The following is a 22,415-nucleotide window of genomic DNA, read 5'->3' as shown; positions in this document are numbered from 1 at the left end:
CAAGGGCAGAGGATTAGGCCCAGGAGCCCAACAGGCTCTCCAGTGCCTAAGTGGACAGGAAAGCACTGTCCATGTTCCCTTCTGTTCCTTCATGCCCCTCGCCCACTTTCTCCCCCAGGGTCTCCCCCATTGCCGCTGGACCCCTAACAGTGGGTGGGTCCCTCTGGGTGTAGGAACTCCTCCCCTCCCCTCCCCCAGCTACCCCTCAGGGGTGCTGGTCCTGGAGTTCTGGCCTTTGTTTTTGCTCCCCTTCCCTCCCTTACACACCCTCAGGACCCACACGGCTGGAGGGGACCTAGGTGGACAGAGGATCAGGCCTGGGATCTCAGCAGGTTCCTGGGGGCCCACATGGGCAGGGAAAACCTGGCCACGCTCCCTTTTGATCCTCTGCCCCCAGTGGTTCCCCTTTTCCCCCTTTGGGCATGGGAACCCTTCTCCTCCCCCAGCCACCCCTCAGGGGTGCCAGTCCTGTCTCGCCTCCACTTCTCCTCCCCCTTCATTCCTCCCCACACCACACATCCTACCCTGTCACTGGTGTTCTTCCTGTCCCCTTAGGTGTCCATGGTCCCCCACCAGTGCCTGGTAGGTGCCCTAGTTGTGAGGAGACACAAATTCTGCACTCTCCTAGTACACTGTCTTGACTCTGTCCTCCTCATTGTCGTTTTGATTTGCATCTCTAATGACAAGTGATGTTGAGTACCTTTTAATGTGTTTATTGGCTGTTCATGTATCTTTTTTGGAGAAACATCTGTTCTAATTCTTTGCCCCTTTTTAAATTGGGTAATTTTTCTTTTTGTTGTTGAGCTGTAGGGGTTCTGTATGTACAGTTGACCCTTGAACATCATGGGTTTGACCTGCATGGGTCCACTTATATGTGAATGTTTTTCAGTAGTAGATACTATAGTACTACATTCTCTGTGGTTGCTTGAATTCTCAGATGTGGAGCTGCAGTTATGGAGGGCCAACTGTTAAGTTATACTCAGATTTTTGACACATGGTCAATTCCTGCATTGCAAGGGTGAGCTGTATTCTGAATATCAGTTTCTTATATATGATTTGCAAATATTTTCTCCCATTATGTGGGTTGCCATTGTACCCTTTTACTTTTGATGAAGTCCAACTTAACTAGTTTTTCTTTTGTTGCCTGTGCTTTTGGTGTCATATGTAAGAAATCACTGCAAATCCAAAGTCATGAAGTTTTTGCCCTTTGTTCTTGTTTTTTTGCGGTACGCACGCCTCTCACTGTTGTGGGCTCTCCCTTTGTGGAGCCCAGGCTCTGGACGCGCAGGCTCAGCGGCCATGGCTCACGGGCCCAGCCGCTCCGCGGCATGTGGGATCTTCCTGGACCAGACCACGAACCCGCGTCCCCTGCATCAGCAGGCGGACTCTCAACCACTGCGCCACCAGGGAATCCCTGTTCTTGTTTTTTTTTAAATAAATTTATTTTATTTTAGGCTGTGTTGGGTCTTCATTGCTGCACTTGGGCTTTCTGTATTTGCGGAGAGTAGGAGCTACTCTTCATTGCGGTGCGCAGGCTTCTCGTTGCAGTGGCTTCTGTTGTTGCGGAGCACAGGCTCTAGGCGTGCGGACTTCAGTAGTTGTGGCACACGGGTTTAGTTGTTCCATGGCATATGGGATCTACCTGGATCAGGGCTTGAACCTGTGTCCCCTGCTTTGGCAGACAGATTCTTAACCACTGTGCCACTAGGGAAGCCCCACCTTTTTGTTTTTCTTCTAAGAGTTTTATGGTTTTAGCTTATATGTAGGAATGTGATCCATTTTGAGTCGTTTTTTTTTTTTTTTTTTTTTTTTTTTGGTGGTACGCGGGCCTCTCACTGTTGTGGCCTCTCCTTTTGTGGAGCACAGGCTCCGGACGCACAGGCTCAGTGGCATGTGGGATCTTCCCGGACCGGGGCACGAACCTGTGTCCCCTGCATCGGCAGGCAGATTCTCAACCACTGCACCTCCAGGGAAGCCCTGTTTTCAGTTTTTACCATCAAGTATGATGTTGACTAATTTTTTTATGTATTGGTTTTACTACCTCGAGGTAGTTTCCTCTATTCCTAATTTGTTGAATGTTCTTGTCATGAAAGGGTGTTAGAGTTTTGTCTAATGCTTTTTTACTGAGATGGTCGTGTGGTGTTTTCCTTTCATTCTGTTAATGTGGTGTCTGTCCTACATTGATTTTTCTTGTGTTGAACCATCCTTGCATTCCAGGAATAAATCTCACTGGTTTATAATTCTTTTCATACTGCTGTTAAATTTGGTTTGCTAATATCTTGTTGAGGATTTTTGCATATGTTTTCTTCAGGGATATTGACCTGTAGTTTTGTTTTCTTGTGAGTCTTTGTCTGACTTTAGTATCAGGGTAATGCTGGGCTCATAGGATGAGTTACTAAGTGGTCCTGTTTCAGTCTTTTGCAAGAGTTTGAGAAGAATTGGTGTTTATTTCAATTGTTTGATAGAATTCACTGGTGAAACCGTATGGACTTTTCTTTCTTTGATTACTGATTTAATCTTATAAATTTATTCAGATTTTCTGTTTCTTCAGCATTCAGTTGTGGAATTTGTCCATTTTATCTAAGTTTTCTGATTGGTTAGGATACAGTTGTTCAGAGTACTCTCTTATAATCATTTTTACTTTTGTAAAATCAGTAGTAATGTTTCCCCTTTCACTTCTGAGTTTAGTTATTTGAGTCTTTTTTTCCTTTGTCTACCTAAAGGTTTCTCAGTTTTATTGATCTTTTAGAAGAACCAGCTCCTGGTTTCTTTGAGTTTTCTCTGTTTTGCTCTTTTTCACTTTATTTATGTCTGCTCTAATCTTTATTATTTCATTCTTCAAGGTTTGGGTTAATTCATTCTTTGTGTATTTCCATAAGATGTAAAGTAATGTTGGTTTGAGATCTTTTTCTTTTAATGTAAGCATTTAGTTGTAAGTTTTTTACTTTGCACTGCTTTTGTTGCATCCCATGTGTTGTAGTGTGTTGTGTTTTCATTTTCATTTGTCTCAGGATATTTTCTGATTTCCTTTGACTTTTTTTTTCTTTTCCATGGGTTGCTTAAGAGTGGGTTTATTTCCATATTTGTGAATTTTTTGTTTTTCTTTTTGCTGTTCTTAATTTCATTCCATTGTTATCGGGAAAAATACTTTGGATTGTTTCAGTCTTTTAAAGTTTATTAAGACTTGTTTTGTAGCCTAACCTATAATCTGTCTTGGAGAATATTCCATGTGCATTTGACAAAAATGTGTGTTTTTCTGTTATTGTATGGAGTGATCTGTGTATTTCTTTTAAGTCAAATTAGTCTGTAGTGTTCAAATTCTCTATTTTCTTTTTGATTTTTTTGTCTGGTTCTGTTTTCAGCTGCTTTCTTTGAGGTATTATAGTCATGTATGTTATATGTTGTAAACCCAATAGTGCAGTGTAATTTATTTTTAAGTTATTGTTTTATAAAGGCTGATATATTTTAGAGAAATTAGAAGGAGAAAAGATATAAATATATTCAGTCTTTTACCTTTATCCATTTACCATATCTTGTGCTCTTTGTTCCTTCCTTTGGATTTGAGTTACCATCTTTCTCAGTAGTCCTCCAAATTACCCCTGGTTTGGTGATTTGCTAGGAAGACTCACAGTACACAGCATATAGTCATGTTCATGACTGTGATTTATTACAACAAAAGGATATGAAGCAAATTTGCCAAAGGGAAAAAGTTTAGTGGGCAAGATCTGGAGGAACCAGCTGCAGGCTTCAAATAGTCCTCTTTCAGTGCAGTCATGTACAATGTGCTTATTTTCTCCATTAAATTATGACGACCTTTGTGTAGTGTTTAATATCAGGGAAGCTTGTTATAGACCTAGTCCCCAAGGTTTTTACTGGGGACTTTCTGCCCAGCATATACCGAATTTCACATTCCCTGAAAGAAAACAGGTGTTTCAGCATAAGCCATTTGATTTGTATAAACAGTTTATGTACAGTCAGCCACTCTAATTAGTTTTGGAATGGTGGGAACCCTCCCAAAATCCAAGTTCCCAGATGCCAGCTCAGGACCAACCTTGCAGGCAGGCGTTTTTTTGTTGTTGTCTGTTTTTTTTAGTACAGCAGTCTTAGGCCTGTTAACTCTTTTCTGCATACCTTTTGATGTCCTTTCCTTTTTTCCTGAGGGATTTCTTTTAGTATTTCTCATAAGGCAGGTTCGATAAGAACAAATCTCTTTATCTGGGAATGTCTTTCTTTACAGTTCCAAAAGATAGTTTTGTTGGATATAGAATTCATGGTTGACAGTTTTTCTGTTTTAGCATTTAAATATGAGTCCTTTCAGTGTCTTCTTGGTCTCCATTGTTTCTGACAAGAAGTCAGCCATTAATTGTTTTTTTGTTGTCTTGTGTGTGATCATTTGTTTTACCTATATTCTTTTAACATTTTCTTTTTGTTGAGTTTAAGTAGTTTTGTGTATGATGTATGTGTGCATGTGTTTACCCCACTGGGATTTTGTCAAGCATTCTGAATCTGGGGCTTAATGTCTATCATAAAACTTGGGACACTTGCAGTCATTATTTATTCAAATTTTTTTAATTCCATGTACTATCTCCTGGAACTTCCCATTATATGTGCATTGGTGCACTTGATGTCTTAGGGGTCTCTGAGGCTCTCTTCACTTCAGTCTTTCTTTTCTGTTTTTTAGATTGCTTAATTTTATTGAACTGTTTTCATGTTTTTTGATCTACCATCTCAAATCTGCTGCTGAGTCTGTATAATGTTTTCATTTCAGTTATTATATTGGGTTGGCCAAAAAGTTCGTTCAGATTTTTCCATAAGATGTTATGGAAAAACCTGAATGAACTTTTTGGCCAACCCAATACTTCTAAACTGTAGAATTTCTAGAATTGGTTCTGTTTTATTGATTTTTACTTCTTTTTTGAGATTCCCCATTTGTTTAGGTGTCATTTTTTTTCATTAATTAAACATACTTTCCTTTATTCTTTTAATATGTTTTTCATGACTGATTTGAATTATTTGCCTGCCATTCTGGGCCCACTCACAGGTAGTTTCTTTTTCCTTCAGTCTGGGTCACTCATTGTATATCTTCAAACTTTTTTTGTTGATGATTGGACATTTTGGATAATTTATTATAATAACTCTAGAGGTTTTTTTGTTTCCTGAGGGTCATTGTTGCTGATACTTGTTTTAGTATTGTTTTTTAGTAAGTTTCCTGGACTTAATCTGCAAAATTTATCTCCCCTGCAATGTGCAGGCACTGACTAATGTTTCTGCTTATTTTTTCTTATTTTTATTTTTACCATTGCTTTCTAGAGGTTGCCTCTATGTCTGCATAGTGAGTGTTTAGATGTTCAAACATCTTGAGCCAGTAAGGCATCTGTTCTCTGTTGATTGTGGGGATGATGTGTGGGTTTGGGAGTACAGGCAAAGTTCAGGACGTTTTAATGTCTGCCCCAGCTTTTACTTCCTGCCAGGCCTTTCTGGAACTTCCTTCCAAACAGCTTCCCAGTGAGCTAGTGATGTGTGGGGAGCTTGGCCTTTCAGTGCTCTTAGCTTTGCATGTACACAGCCTCCCTGACAGACAGGGATGAGTGGAGAGCTTGGGTGCTTCAGTGTTTTTCCTATTTATAAGTCTGCCTCCCATTGAACCAAGGATGTGTGGCAAGCTTATCTATTCCCTCTTTGACTCTCTGGTTTCCAGGATTTTTCCTGTTAAATTTCCTGCTGGTTGAGGGATGTGCTGCTTTCCCAAAGCAGGTATGCAAACTCTGGTTAGCGACACTGTTAGCTTTTCTTTTTTTCTATTTGTTTTCTAAGAATTTGCCACTTTAACAGTGCTGCAGGCTCTATTGCACTCTGCTCCATGTCAAGGCAGCCTACCTTTAGCAGCAAAGCTGCTGGGTTTTCACCAACAACCCCACCCTGGTGGTACTACTGCCTACCAAGCTTTGGTGAGGGGATGGGAACAGTCCTGGCAAGAACATCATTTATTGCCACTCTTCTTGTCTGAGGTTCAGAAGTTTCCCATACATAAAATGTTCTTAATTTGTATGCCATCACTTTTCAAATACAGTACAGTTGACGCTTGAATAACAAAGGGGTTAGGGGCCCTGACCCGCTGTGTGGTCAAAAATCTGCGTATAACTTAAGAGTAAGCCCTCTGTATCCACATTTCCATGTCCATGGGTTCAGCCAGCCACAGATTGAGATATACTGTAGTAATTTACTGAATAAAATCTGCATGTGAGTAGACGTGTGCAGTTCAGACCTGTGTTGATCAAGGGTCAACTGTATTTGAAATGTTTGGTTTTTTTTTTCTTTTTTAAACATCTTTATTGGAGTATAACTGTTTTACAATAGTGTGTTAGTTTTTCCTTTACAACGAAGTGAACCAGTTATACATATACATATGTTCGCATATCTTTTCCCTCTTGCGTCACCCTCCCTCCCACCCCTCTAGGTGGTCACAAACCACCTAGTTGATCTCCCTGTGCTATGCGGCAGCTTTCCACTAGCTATCTAATTTACATTTGGTAGTGTATATATGTCCCTGCCACTCTCTCACTTCGTCACAGCTTACCCTTCCCCCTCCCCATATCCTCAAGTCCATGCTCTAGTAGGTCTGTGTTTTATTCCCGCCCTGCCACTAATCTCTTCCTGACAATTTTTTTTCCTTAGAGTCCATATATATGTTTTAGCATATGGTATTTGCTTTTCTCCTTCTGACTGACTTCACTCTGTATGACAGACTCCAGGTCTATCCACCTCATTACAAATAACTCAGTTTCATTTCTTTTTATGGCTGAGTAATATTCCATTGTATATATGTGCCACATCTTCTTTATCCATTCATCTGTTGATGGACACTTAGGTTGCTTCCATGTCCTGGCTATCGTAAATAGAGCTGCAACGAACATTTTGGTACATGACTCTGTTTGAATTATGGTTTTCTCAGGGTATATGCCCAGTAGTGGGATTGCTGGGTCATATGGTAGTTCTATTTTTGGTTTTTTAAGGAACCCCCATACTGTTCTCCATAGTGGCTGTATCAATTTACATTCCCACCAGCAGTGCACAGGGTTCCCTTTTCTCCACACCCTCTCCAGCATTTATTGTTTCTAGAGTTTTTGATGATGGCCAATCTGACCGGTGTGAGATGATATCTCATTGTAGTTTTGATTTGCATTTCTGTAATGATTAATGATGTTGAGCATTCTTTCATGTGTTTGTTGTCAATCTGTATATCTTCTTTGGAGAAATGTCTATTTAGGTCTTCTGCCCATTTTTGGATTGGGTTGTTTGGTTTTTTGTTATTGAGCTGCATGAGTTGCTTATAAATTTTGGATATTAATCCTTTGTCAGTTGCTTCGTTTGCAAATATTTTCTCCCATTCTGAGGGTTGTCTTTTGGTCTTATTTATGGTATCCTTTGCTGTGCAAAAGCTTTTAAGTTTCATTAGGTCCCATTTGTTTATTTTTGTTTTTATTTCCATTTCTCTAGGAGATGGGTCCAAAAGGATCTTGCTGTGATTTATGTCGTAGAGTGTTCTGCCTACGTTTTCCTCTAAGAGTTTGATAGTGTCTGGCCTTACATTTAGGTCTTTAACCCATTTTGAGTTTATTTTTGTGTGTGGTGTTAGGGAGTGTTCTAATTTCATACTTTTACAGGTAGCTGTCCAGTTTTCCAGCACCACTTATTGAAGAGGCTGTTTTTTCTCCATTGTATATCCTTCCCTCCTTTATCAAAGATAGGGTGACCATATGTGTGTGGGTTTATCTCTGGGCTTTCTATCCTGTTCCATTGATCTATATTTCTGTTTTTGTGCCAGTACCATACTGTCTTGATTACTGTAGCCTTGTAGTATAGTCTGAAGTCAGGGAGCCTGATTCCTCCAGCTCCATTTTTCATTCTCAAGATTGCTTTGGCTATTCAGGGTCTTTTGTGTTTCCATACAAATTGTGAAATTTTTTGTTCTAGTTCTGTTAAAAATGCCAGTGGTAATTTGTTAGAGATCGCATTGAATCTGTAGATTGCTTTGGGTAGTAGAGTCATTTTCACAATGTTGATTCTTCCAATCCAAGAACATGGTATATTTCTCCACCTATTTGTATCATCTTTAATTTCTTTCATCAGTATCTTATAGTTTTCTGCATACAAATTTTTTGTCTCCTTAGGTAGGTTTATTCCTAGATATTTTATTCCTTTTGTTGCAGTGCTAAATGGGAGTGTTTTCTTAATTTCACTCTCAGATTTTTCATCATTTGTGTGTAAGAATGCCAGAGATTTCTGTGCATTAATTTTGTATCCTGCAACTTTACCAAATTCATTGATTAGCTCTATTAGTTTTCTGGTAGCATCCTTAGGATTCTCTATGTATAGTATCCTGTCATCTGCAAACAGTGACAGCTTTACTTCTTCTTTTCCTATTTGGATTCCTTTTATTTCTTTTTCTTCTCTGATTGCTGTGGCTAAAACTTCCAAAACTATGTTGAATAAGAGTGGTGAGAATGGGCAACCTTGTCTTGTTCCTGATCTTAGTGGAAATGGTTTCAGTTTTTCACCATTGAGAACGATGCTGGCTGTGGGTTTGTCATATATGGCCTTCATTAGGTTGAGTAAAGTTCCCTGTGTGCCTACTTTCTGCAGGGTTTTTATCATAAACGGGTGTTGAATTTTGTCAAAAGCTTTCTCTGCATCTATTGAGATGATCATATGGTTTTTCTCCTTCAGTTTGTGGATATGGTGTATCATGTTGATTGATTTGCATATATTGAAGAATCTTTGCATTCCTGGAATAAACCCCACTTGTTCATGGTGTATGATCCTTTTAATGTGCTGTTGGATTCTGTTTGCTAATATTTTGTTGAGGATTTTTGCATCTATGTTCATCAGTGATATTGGCCTGTAGTTTTCTTTCTTTGTGATGTCTTTGTCTGGTTTTGGTATCAAGGTGATGGTGGCCTCATAGAATGAGTTTGGGAGTGTTCCTCCCTCTGCTATCTTTTGGAAGAGTTTGAGAAGGATAGGTGTTAACTCTTCTCTAAATGTTTGATAGAATTCACCTGTCATGCTGTCTGGTCATGGGCTTTTGTTTGTTGGAAGATTTTTAATCACAGTTTCAATTTCAGTGCTTGTGATTGGTCTGTTCATATTTTCTATTTCTCCCTGGTTCAGTCTCAGCAGGTTGTGCATTTCTAAGAATTTGTCCATTTCTTCCAGGTTGTCTGTTTTATTGGCATACAGTTGCTTGTAGTAATCTCTAATAATCTTTTGTATTTCTGCAGTGTCAGTTGTTACATCTCCTTTTTCATTTCTAATTCTGTTGTTTGAGTCTTCTCCCTTTTATTCTTGATGAGTCTGGCTAATGGTTTATCAATTTTATTTATCTTCTCAAAGAACCAGCTTTTAGTTTTATTGATCTTTGCTATTGTTTCCTTCATTTCTTTTTCATTTATTTCTGAACTGATCTTTATGATTTCTTTCCTTCTGCTAAATTTGGGTTTTTTTGTTCTTCTTTCTCTAATTGCTTTAAGTGCAAAGTTAGGTTGTTTATTCGAGATGTTTCCTGTTTCTTAAGGTATGATTGTATTGCTATAAACTTTCCTGTTAGAACTGCTTTTGCTGTATCCCATAGGTTTTGGGTTGTCGTGTCTCCATTGTCATTTGTTTCTAAGTACTTTTTGATTTCCTCTTTGATTTCTTCAGTGATCACTTCGTTATTAAGTAGTGTATTGTTTAGCCTCCATGTGTTTGTATTTTTTACAGATCTTTTCCTGTAATTGACATCTAGTCTCATAGCGTTGTTGTCGGAAAGGATACTTGATACAATTTCAATTTTCTTAAATTTGCCAAGGCTAGATTTGTGACCCAATATATGATCGATCCTGGAGAATGTTCCTTGGGCACTTGAGAAAAATGTGTATTCTGCTGTTTTTGGATGGAATGTCCTATAAATATCAATTAAGTCCATCTTGTGTAATGTATCATTTAAAGCTTGTGTTTCCTTATTTATTTTCATTTTGGATGATCTGTCCATTGGTGACAGTGGGGCGTTAAAGTCCCCTACTATGATTGTGTTACTGTCGATTTCCCGTTTTATGGCTGTTAGTATTTGCCTTATTTGTTGAGGTGCTCCTCTGTTGGGTGCATAAATATTTACAATTGTTATATCTTCTTCATGGATCGATCCCTTGATCATTATGTAGTGTCCTTCTTTGTCTCTTGTAATAGTTTTTATTTTAAAGTCTTTTGTCTGATATGAGAATTGCTACTCCAGCTTTCTTCTGATTTCCATTTGCATGGAATATCATTTTCCATCCCCTTACTTTCAGTCTGTATGTGTCCCTAGGTTTGAAGTGGGTCTCTTGTAGACAGCATATATATGGGTCTTGTTTTTGTATCCATTCAGCCAGTCTGTGTCTTTTGGTGGGAGCATTTAATCCATTTACATTTAAGGTAATTATCGATATGTATGTTCCTATTACCATTTACTTAATTGTTTCAGGTTGTTCTTGTAGGTCTTTTCCTTCTCTTGTGTTTCTTGCCTAGAGAAGTTCCTTTAGCATTTGTTGTAGAGCTGGTTTGATGGTGCTGAACTCTCTCAGCTTTTGCTTGTCTGTAAAGGTTTTAATTTCTCCATCAAATCTGAATGAGATCCTTGCTGGGTAGAGTAATCTTGGTTGTAGGTTTTTTTCCTTCATCACTTTAAATATGTCCTGCCACTCCCTTCTGGCTTGTAGAGTTTCTGCTGAGAGATCAGATGTTAATCTTATGGGGATCCCCTTGTGTGTTATTTGTTGTTTTTCCCTTGCTGCTTTTAATATGTTTTCTTTGTATTTAATTTTTGACAGTTTGATTATTGTGTGTCTTGGCATGTTTCTCCTTGGGTTTATCCTGTATGGGACTCTCTGTGCGTCCTGGACTTGATTGACGATTTCCTTTCCTATATTAGAGAAGTTTTCAACTATAATCTCTTCAAATATTTTCTCAGTCCCTTTCTTTTTCTCTTCTTCTTCTGGGACCCCTATAATTCGAATGTTGGTGCGTTTAATGTTGTCCCAGAGGTCTCTGAGATTGTCTTCAGTTCTTTTCATTCTTTTTTCTTTATTCTGCTCTGCAGTAGTTATTTCCACTAGTTTATCTTGTAGGTCACTTATCCGTCCTTCTGCCTCAGTTATTCTGCTATTGATGCCATCTAGAGTATTTTTCATTTCATTTATTGTGTTGCTCATCGTTGCTTGCTTCCTCTTTATTTCTTCTATGTCCTTGTTAACTGTTTCTTGCAATTTGTCTATTCTATTTCCAAGGTTTTGAATCATCTTTACTATCATTATTCTGAATTCTTTTTCAGGTAGACTGCCTATTTCCTCCTCATTTGTTAGGTCTGGTTTGTTTTTATCTTGCTCCGTCATCTGCTGTGTGTTTTTCTGTCTTCTCATTTTGCTTATCTTTGTGTGTTTGGGGTCTCCTTTTTGCAGGCTGCAAGTTCGTAGTTCCCGTTGTTTTTGGTGGCTGTCCCCAGTGGCTAAGGTTAGTTCCGTGGGTTGAGTAGGTTTCCTGGTTGGGGGAACTAGTGCCTCTGTTCTGGTGGATGAGGCTGGATCTCGTCTTTCTGGTGGGCAGGTCCACGTCTGGTGGTTTGTTTGGGGATGTTGGTAGCCTTATTATGATTTTAGGCAGCCTCTCTGCTAATGGATGGGGCTGTAGACCTGTCTTGCTCTTTATTGGGGAGAGGGTGTCCAGCACTGCTCGTTGCTCGTCCTTGAGTGAAGCTGGGTCTTGGTGTTGAGATGGAGATCTCTGGGAGATTTTCGCCGTTTGATATTGTGTGCAGCTGGGAGGTCTCTTGTGGCCCAGTGTCCTGAGGTTGGTTCTCCCACCTCAGAGACACAGCCCTGGTGCCTGGCTGGAGCGCCAAGAGCCTTTAATCCACACGGCTCAAAATAAAAAGGAGAAAAAATAGAAAGGAAAGATAAGGAAGGAAGGAAGGAGGGAAGGAGGGAAGGAAGAAAGGAAGGGAGGAAGGAAGGAAGAAAGGAAGGGAGGAAGGAAGGAAGAACTGAAGGGAGGAAGGAAGGAAGAAAGAAGGGAAGGAGGGAAGAAAGGAAGGAAGAAAGGGAGAAGACAAAATAAAGTAGGATAAAGTATAGTTGTTAAAATAAGAAATGATTATTAAGAAGAAAAATTTCTATTAAAGAAAAACGGGTTGGTCTAACCCTAGGACAAATGGTGAAAGCAAAGCTATACAGACAAAATCTCACACAGCAGCATACACATGCACACTCACAAAAAGAGAAAAGGGGGAAAATAATAATAGATCTTGCTCCCAAAGTCCGCCTCCTCAACTTGGGATGATTCGCTGTCTATTCAGGTATTCCACAGATGCAGGGCACTTCAAGTTGATTGTGGAGCTTTAATCCGCTGCTTATGCTGCTGGCAGAGACCTCCCCTTCTCCTCTTTGTTCGCACAGCTCCTGGGGTTCAGCTTTGGACTTGGCCCCACCTCTGTGTGTAGGTCGTCCGAGGGCATCTGCCCTTCGCTGAGACAGGACGGAGTTAAAGGAGCAGCTGATTCGGGGGCTCTGGCACAGGCCGGGGGGAGGGAGGTGCACGGATGCAGGTCGAGCCCGCAGCGGCAGAGGCAGGCGTGACGCCCGTTCTCCCGGGGAAGCTGTCCCTGGATCCCGAGACCCCGGCAGTGGTGGGCTGCACGGGCTCCCGGAAGGGGCGGTGTGGAGAGTGACCTGTGCTCACACACAGGCCTCTTGGTGGCGGCAGCAGCAACCCTAGCGTCCCACACCCGTCTCTACTGTCCGTGCCGACAGCCGCGGCTCATGCCCGTTTCTGGAGCTCTTTTACTCAGTGCTCTTAATCCCCTCTCCTCGTGCCCGAGGAAGCAAAGGGGCAGGAAAAAGTCTCTTGTCTCTTCGGCAGCTCCGCGCCCGTTTCTGGAGCTCCTTTAAGCGGCGTGCTTAATCCCCTCTCCTCGCGCCCCAGGAAGCAAAGAGGGAAGAAAAGGTCTCTTGCCTCTTCGGCAGCTCCAGACTTCAACCGGACTCCCTCCCGGCTTGCTGTGGCGCACTAGCCCCTTTAGGCTGTGGTCACGCCGTCGACCCCAGTCCTAACCCAGGGATCCGACCGAAGTCCGAGCCTCAGCTCCCAGCCCTGCCCGCCCCGGCGGGTGAGCAGACAAGCCTCTCGGGCTGGTGAGTGCTGGTCGGCACCGATCCTCTGTGCGGGAATCTCTCTGCTTTGCCTTCCGCACCCTGTGGCTGTGCTCTCCTCCGCGGCTCCGAAGCTTCCACCCAGCCACCCACAGTCTCCGCCCGCGAAGGGGCTTCTAGTGTGTGGGAACCTTTCCTCCTTCACGGCTCCCTCCCACTGGTGCAGATCCCGTCCCTATTCTTTGTCTCTGTTTTTTCTTTTTTCTTTTGCCCTACCCAGGTACGTGGGGAGTTTCTTGCCTTTTGGGAGGTCTGAGGTCTTCTGCCAGCGTTCGGTGGGTGTTCTATAGGAGAAGTTCCACGTGTAGATGTATTTCAGATGTATTTGTGGGGAGGAAGGTGATCTCCACGTCTTACTCTTCCGCCATCTTGAAGCCTCGTGAAATGTTTGTTTTGACAGTTTTGTTTTTGAGGGAGAGGATTTGCCAGTCTCTTTACTCTCTCATTGTTGGAAGTCCTTGTGATTTAACTTTTGCTAGGCAATTTTATGTTTCCCTAAGTCTTAATGGGGTAAAACTGGGCAAATTGGCTCTTTGTGTCATATTTCTCAGTCATTAGAAGAAGTAATTCCTTAATTTTTCTCTTCAAGCATATGTAATTGTTGATGTAATTTCTGCTTTCTTCTTAAAGCAAGACTGAGCTGTTTTGTTTTGAGTGTGTGTGTGTGTGTGTGTGTGAAGTGGTAGGAAGAAAATATGTTTGAAGCTTGGTTATTTACAGTACAGTATTCAGTAGCTTTGGGGTCTCATTTGTCTTACATTACCATTATTGTTATCACTTTCTTTAAAAACTAGATCCACTACCATCAGCTCTGCTGCCATCATCAGTATCACTTGTTTTTGAAACAAAAGGGTGATAGAAATTTTGTTCATTTTTTTTCACTGTCAGTCACATGAAATATAAATCCCACTGACCTTAAAACTAAAAACCTAAAAAAGAACAAATATAAACTAATAAGTATTGAGTGCATATTGTATGTCAGTCTCTACTTGTTTATTATGTATATTATTTCATGAAATCCTTATAGTAATTTTGGGAGATTGGTCTTAGTTCTGTTTTCCAGATAGGGAAAGTGAGGCTCAAATAAAGTAATTTGTGTGACCTAGAGGAAATTATTTAATAAATGGCAGAGCTGAGATTCAAACCCACACTTAATACCAAAACTTATTTCGTGGGGATTGTCCCGTGCTGCTTTTCCTTATAAAGTAAGAACAATAGCAGTTGAGACAATCTGTTTGAAAGATATCTTAGCAACAACTCAAGTAAAACCATACATTGTTTAATAAATGCCCACTAAATTTCAAGCATGGTGTCTCATAATCTTTTGGTATATTCTGTTTAAATGAAATGATACCGTGAAGTAGGATGGATTTCTTTCCATTTTAGACATTTTCATAAGCCTGGGTTCCACCAATTCTGAGGTTGAACTAAAGGAATATTATGAAACTCAGCTAGAAAGATGGCATATAGGAAGAAGAAAAGTCTTAAAACATGGATGTCTATTTCAAATGAGAAAAATGTATTGTTTAGTGTATTTTAAAATGTTTACTATTTTTCTGGAATAGGGGAAGTAGGTAGTCTCCCTAAGTCTGTTTTCCAGATAACAGTTTCTGTTTCTTTAAGTCCAACTTATAAATCTTAGTTAATTTTTTTAAACTCTTTCTGAAGTTCTGTTATTTGTTTTTTCTTTATATGGCATGTAAGTAGTATGTAATAGTGAAGACTCTAAGTCAAATAGTACATAAGACTTCTGGAGTCTTTGTTGTTGATATCATGGTGTGCTGTTGTGGTATGTTGGTCTGTGACTCACAGTTTGCTCTTAACTAAATGCTAAGAAATGGAGATAAATTATACAGGGTGTATACCTTCAGCTCTGTACAGTTTATTTCCAGAAATTTCCACCTCTAATTATGTCCAATTGTGTACACACATAGGACTAAATTGATTGTCCTCTAGAGGGACTAATGTGGTTTCCTTACTTCATGAGATTTAAGTATTGTTTCCCAATTTAAGAATACAACCAACTCCTTATTTTCTTTATAAAGCTTTTTTTTTTTTTTTTTTAGTGGTACACGGGCCTCTCACTGTTGTGGCGTCTCCTGTTGCGGAGCACAGGCTCCGGACGCACAGGCTCAGCGGCCATGGCTCACAGGCCTAGCCGCTCCACGGCATGTGGGATCCTCCCGGACCGGGGCACGAACCCGTGTCCCCTGCATCGGCAGGTGGACTCTCAACCACTGCGCCACCAGGGAAGCCCATTTATGAAGTTTTATAAAAGTTATAAAACATACTGAACACCTGGATATTCACCACCTAGAATCAGCAATTTTCAACATTTTTTTTCTCATTCATTTGCTTGGGTGTATATGTGTATATATTTGTGGGAATTGAAAGTTGGAGACATCAAGACACTACACTAATACCTAACTACTTAGTGTGCATCTTCTAAAAATGACTTAAATATACATAGCCATAATATGAAAATTAATAATTCCCTAATATATTCTATTATGGAGTTTGACTTGAAAATTTCCCCAGTATTCCCCAAGTTACTTGCATAGCCTTTTTCTTTTTTTAAAACAGATCTACTCAAGGATCACGCATTCCATTGGATTGTTATATCTTAACTTAGAAATTGTTATTGCTTAACCTAGGATAGTCTTCCTTCTCTTACTTTCAGTTATTCAATATGTAGATTTTTTTTTTTTGAATACAGTAGGTGACTTTTCTTGAAAGATCACCCTCACACTCTGGATTTGCTTAGTTATTAATGTTTTCCTTGAGTCCGCTATATTTCTTGTAAACTGAAAGTTACATTTAAAGGTTTGATTAAAGTTAAGCATATCTAGTGTGAATACTTTATGGGTGATTTTTGTATTCATGAAATTAATTTTAAAAGTGTTTTCATTCAAGAGTACTTGTTAATTGAGGTAATATTGCACAGGATAAAGAATAGTAACATGGTAAGAGGTAAACAGTCTGGTTTCAGGAGCTTGAAAGTGGGAATCAGGTCTTTCTCAAGTATTACTCATTTCATAAAGGAAAGAAAGAAAATAACCAAAGTTTATTGGCTGTCCTTTTCCTGTACATGAAGGTGATCATCTCAGTTTAATGCCATGAGTATTGGTGTTGAGATTGAGTCATCAGTCACAGTCATTAGCTGTTACCCTTAAGGAAAATTGCACTTTGGAATTTGAGGAATGTTTGAAGCATGGAGTTAATTACTTACCACTACTGACATGGTATCAGTAGAAGAAATTGCATGTTACTGGTAAAAGTGACCTGTGTACTTTGAAAATAATACCTAATGGACTGTCAACAGTTAACCAGAAAACCTTTTTTGAAAATCCTCTTAAACACTTTAGTAATGTTTCCTACGTTTGTAAGTAGTATATACTTAAATGATGGCTTATTTACTTTTAGACTTTTGTTTTTTAATGTACAGTGATGTGTTGTTCTTAAGTGCATATTGATAGGCGTATATACTAATGTAATGACTAGTCCAGTCAGGATTCAGAATATTTTCATCACTCCAGAAAGTTCCATGTCTACTTCTGGTCAGCCTAGTTCTTCTCCCCATTCAGGTATCCGGTGGTCCAAGCCCTGTACTGCCAGAGTTGGGCTGATCTTGTCATTGCTTAACCTGTAGCAGAAAGCAATATGTTACTGGTGTCTTAAGTAGGAATTTCAAATACATTATCTCAAGGAAGCAGTTGGGAGTTTTGTTCTGTAGTATTTTTAATAATGTGATCCTGAGACATTAAAATAATAAAACAGCAACAAATAATATCTACAGTGCTTATTGAGCTCTAAGCACTCTGCCAAGTGCTGTTATTTATTTATGCAATTTTTGCAGAACCTACCAGTGAGGTAGGTTCTATTGTTAGATTTATTTTCAAGATGCAGAAACGGAAGCATAGGAGAAATTAGTTTGTTCAAGCTCGCAAAGCTATTAAATGGCAGAGCAAGTATTTGAACCTTGCATTCAGACTTCAGAGCTTGTATTATTAACCACTGTATTATATTCCCTGTTAGTATCTTTTGGCTTAGCAGACCTTCTTGAGCTGGTCAGGAAATCTAATCACCATTTATAGTGAATTTTCCTATATGAACAAAAGAACCCCAGTAATCAACTTAAAAAGACAGATATTGGAACAGTACCTCTTTGAAAGTTGGTGATCCCAGTTAAAATAATAGGCAATGGATTTGAATAGGTATTTCTCCAGAGATGATGTAAGATAGCCAATAACCACATGAAAAGATGCTCAACATGATTTATTCATTAGGGAAATGTAAATAAACCATAAGATACTACCACACTCACTAGAATGGCTACCATTAAAAAGACAGTAGCAAGTGTTGAAAGGAAGTGAAAAAATTAGAACTCTCATGAACTGCTGCTGGGAATGTATAATAAAGTAGTGCAGTCACTGTGGAAAACAGTTTGACAGTTCCACAAAAAGTTAAACAGAGTTATCGTATGACACAGCAATTCCATTTCCTAGGTGTATAGCCAAGAGAATTGATAACAGGTGTTCAAACAGAAACTTGTGCATGAACATTCATAGCGGCATTTTTCACAATAGCCAAAAGGTGGAAACAAACCAAACATCCATCAACAGATGAATGGATAAACACAATGTGGTATATTGATGCAAGGGAATATTATTCAGTCATAACAGGAATGAAGTATTGATACATGCTACAACATGGGTGAACCTTAAAAGATTATGCTAAGTGAAAGACCACGTGTCATATGATTCCATTTATATGAAATCTCCAGAATAGGCAAATCCATAGAGTCAGAAAGTAGATTATCGGTTGCTAGGTGCTGGGGGTGGGGTGGGGAGGGAATGGAGAATGACTACTAATAGATACAGAGTGTCTTATTGGAGTGATTTTTTAAATGCTCTGGAATTATATAGGGGTGATGATTGCACAACTCTGAATACACTAAAGTGCAGTAAATTAGACACTATAAAAAATAAAAAGTAGACTTTAAAAGTTGATGACATTTAGTTTCTCAGACGTAATATACACATATAACTACTTGAAAAGTGTAGAATAGAATTTCCTGGAGGCTGGTATACGGAACTCTTGGTACTGTGTGGTAATCTAGGGAAAGACGAGTTGTTTAATCAAATAAACTTGGGAAATATACATACTGTATCTATTGAAGATTACAGTGTACATCAGCCCACTAAAGATTTGGTAAAGCTCTGTGGTAAAGAAACCTGTTTTATGTTAACACAGGACTTTTGTAACTGAATCGGTCTTCAGCCCTTTAAATGAACAGTCACCAGTTCTACAGAACCTACTTCATTATATCTAGCGTGGAAACCACCGGTCACATATTATTAAAAATTTTAATTTATTAAGAATTCAGTAAAGTAAAATCATTTCCTTAAACTAGCCACATTTCAAGTGCTCAGTAGTCACATGTGACTAGCATATACTGTTTTGGATAATGCATTTCTCTTGTTGCAGAAAGTTTGCACAGCCTTAGTAGACATACACAATAAGACATACAGTCATAGGATGTTTTTATTTACTCTTAGTGCCCCACTTCTCAATTATTATAGAGTGTTACAAAGAGAATGTTATGGGTTGAATCATGTCTCCCGCCAAAAGATATTTTGAAGTCCTAACCCCCAGTACCAGAAAGTACTTTTTATGCAGAAAAATTCATGCCTACTTGAATCTGTGTTACCATGTTACAAGTTACAAGGAAATATCTGATAGACTTCTTTAGATATATATATATTTAGACACAGAGGCAGTTCTGTAAGGAGTAAAATTGCCTCCTAGAAAGGATTTTTTTTTTTTTAATAGAGTCAACAATTGGGGGCCTTTAAACACATTAATTTCTGCTATTTACAGAGTCAAAGTAGTACTTATTAACATTTATGCAAAATGTAAGTCACTGGAAGAGAGGTGAGACTGAAGACTGCTGGTTGTCTGCTTTACATAAAAATTTAGCAGTTTCATAAGCCCACGTTATTGTACATTATTCTTTTGATATGGATAGAAGCAGAATAACAGTATCAGGTTTGATATGCTTTCTGACTCCCAAATTAGGGAAGTCATTCATTTTGAGAAATGAAAAGTTTATAAGATAAATAAATATTGAAATAGTTAGAAATAAATTAGTAAATACTAAAACACACTATGATTTTAAATTAGTGAGTAAATACTGTCACTCTGATTGGCTCTTTTACCTTTATTAATCCAGTAGGCAAATTATCATCATTGCTGATTATAACAATAGAAACCTTTTTAAAAGCCCCTTTTTTGATTGGTTAACGTTGTCTCTTTTGTCATCAACATTAACTTTTCCCCCGGAAAAGTTGGGGCATTGGAATTGTGGACTAATCTTTAGCTCCCCAGGGTTTTTTTTATCCACTTGCTCTATACTTAGCCAGGGAGAGAGGGGCTATGGCAGCTGCCTGCCCAAACCTCTGTCTCTGTGCTCACTAGCCCCCAGGCAGCTAGATATTTCCAGATCCTGTCAGCACTCTGAGGCAGGTAAGACAGAACCCCTTCCTTTGAATAGACCCCATAGAAATCCGGCTTTTGGACGTGGATCAACTCTTTTTTCCCCAAGGAAAAGCTGAGAGCTAGAATTATTTTCTCTGCTAACTCTGTGCTAAGCTGTGCAGAGGAGCTATTGGTGACTACCAGTCCAAGATGTTGTCTCTGTTCTCCCCCAGGTAACTAGATGACGGCGGTTCTGACGGTGCTTCAACACTGACACGTTAGAATTCTGTCCTCTGAGGATCCCTGTGGAAAGATTGGGGCATCTGACACACAGACCACCCCTTTTCCTTTGTAGGGATTAGCTGGGAGTTGGAGGGTTTCATCCTGATTGTATGGCAGTGTGTTGGTGGTAGGAATTCTGGTGAGAAGGTGTCCTGAATTTCCCTACCAGCTTTGATAAGTGTGATCTCTCATTCATCCAGCATTCAGGTGCTTTTCATTTCGTTTCTGTATTTCTCACAAAAGGGGATTTGTCTGTGAATTGTCGTGGGGGGTGGTGGGGAAGAGAACCTAGGACTTTTTACTCTGACATTTTGCTAATGTCACTGCCCCTAGGGTATTTGTTTCTAACTTTTAATTGATATTTGAAGTACAGACAACTAATGCCTAGCAGTTTTAATGTGTTTGGAGCTTTGTTAGCTTCTTAGAAACGTTTGTATTTCACTTTCAGAGATTAAAAAAAGCTTCTAAGGGGATGACCTATGTAACTTTGGAAAATTGCATTGTAACTCTTAGAATAACATTGTTATTCTAAGGCTAAAGTAGAAGAAGTTATCCAAAAAAACTTTATTGTATTTGGTAAATTTGTTTTTTTATAGGGGTATAGTTAGCAATTCCAAAATACTATATACGTATTGTAAGGTTGAACAAAGAACTAAATTAGTTATGTGAAATGATAGCCAGGTTCTCACTGTCTGAAGAAAGTTCCAAATAAGTAAGGGAGAAGGCTAGAAACAACCACATTGTGCTTGATTATAGTCACATATGTTTTTGTTTTTAAATATATGCATATTATTGAAAGAAATATGTAGAGATACATGTGTATATGTGGGTTAGTATAGGTTCATATACTTCCTACTGTGTTTGCTGAGAGGACCTACAAGTAATGACACCCCACTAGCAGTAAGCATCTTGTTTTCAGGTCTTTTCTAAATACTATCTCTAATAAAAGAGTCAGGAATCCCTGAAAAAATGGCTGATTTTAGGGCAAGGACAGACAGAGTACAAGATGACCTTGTGGAGCTTCTTGTAGTGCCAGAAAGTGGATGTCCACTTGTTCCAGCATCATTTGTTGAAAACTATCTGTTCTCCATTGTGTTGCCTTTGCTTCTTTGTCAAAGGTCAGTTGACTGTATTTATGTGTGTCTGTTTCTGGGCTATCCTTTCATTGATCTGTTTTCTATTCTTTTGCCAATACCACACTCTCTTCATTACTGTATCTTTATAGTGAGTCTTGAAGTTGGGTGGTGTCAGTCTTTCAACTTAGTTCGTTTCCTTCAATATTGTGTTGGCCGTTCTCGGTCTTTTGCCTCTCCATGTAAACCTTAGAACCAGTTTGTCAATATCTATAAAATAACTTGCTGTGATTTTGATTGGGGTTGTGTTGAATCTGTAGATCAAATTGGGAAGAACTGAACATCTTGACAATACTGGGCTTTTTAATCCATGAATTTGGAATATCTCTCCATTTATTTTTTCTTATTTTGTTCATTGAAACTTTGTAGTTTTCCTCACATAGATCCTACACATATTTTGAATTTATATCTAAATATTTTTTGTTGAAAATTCCACTTGTTCATTGCTAGTATATAGGAAAGCAGTGGCTTGTATATATTAACATTGTATCCTGCAACCTTGTCATAGTCACTTATTATTTCCACAAGTTTTTTTGTTATTGTTGTTGTTCATTCTTTCTGATTTTCTATATGGGCAGTCATGTCATCTAAGAATAAGTTGTATTTCTTTTTTCTCAATCTGTATATCTTTCATTTCCTTTTCTTGTGTTCTCCCAGTATGATTTTGTAAAGGAAGGGTAGGAGGGACAGCTTAAGATCAGCTTTCCTGATCTTATCAGGAAAGCTAGTTTCTTCCAGTGAGTATGTTGTTAGCTATAGGTTTTTGTAGATGTTCTTTGTCAGGTTGAAGAAGTTCCCCTCTGTTTCTAGTTTGCTGAGAGTTTTTGTCATGAATGGGTGTTGGATTTTGTCAAATTCTTTCTCTGCATCTATTGATAAGGTCATGTGATTTTTTTTCCTTTAGTCTGTTGATATGATGGTGGATTATATTAATTTTCAAATGTTGAACCAATCCTGCAGATCTGTAATAATTCCCACTTGATTATAGTATATGATTCTTTTTATACATTGTTGGATTTGATTTGCTAATATTGTGTTCAGAATTTTTGCATCTATGTGCATGAGAGCTCTTGGTTTGTCATTTTATTTTCTTATAATGTCTTTTCTGGTTTTAGTATTAGGGTAATACTGGCCTCATAGAAGGAGTTAGTATTCTCTGCTTTTATCTTGTAGAAGAGATTGTAGAAAATTTGTGTAATTTCTTCCTTAAATGTTCGGTAGAATCCACCAGTGAACCCATTTGGGCCTGGTCCTTCCTCTTTTTGAAGATTATTAATTATCAGTTCAATTTCTGTAATGGATA

General features: G+C 38.9%; 1 protein-coding gene across 3 annotated transcripts in view; it reads left to right on the top strand.

Moving 5' to 3' along the window:
• The window catches only part of RIC1 (RIC1 homolog, RAB6A GEF complex partner 1), a 138,077-nt gene that overhangs the window by 17,445 nt on the left and 98,217 nt on the right, over positions 1 to 22,415 (top strand). The window lies entirely within an intron of this gene.

Source organism: Kogia breviceps, chromosome 8, assembly GCF_026419965.1.
Source record: "Kogia breviceps isolate mKogBre1 chromosome 8, mKogBre1 haplotype 1, whole genome shotgun sequence".
Classification (NCBI taxonomy): domain Eukaryota; kingdom Metazoa; phylum Chordata; class Mammalia; order Artiodactyla; family Physeteridae; genus Kogia; species Kogia breviceps.
Note: the sequence above shows the minus strand (reverse complement) of the source record. Positions and strands in the feature narration are given on the sequence as shown.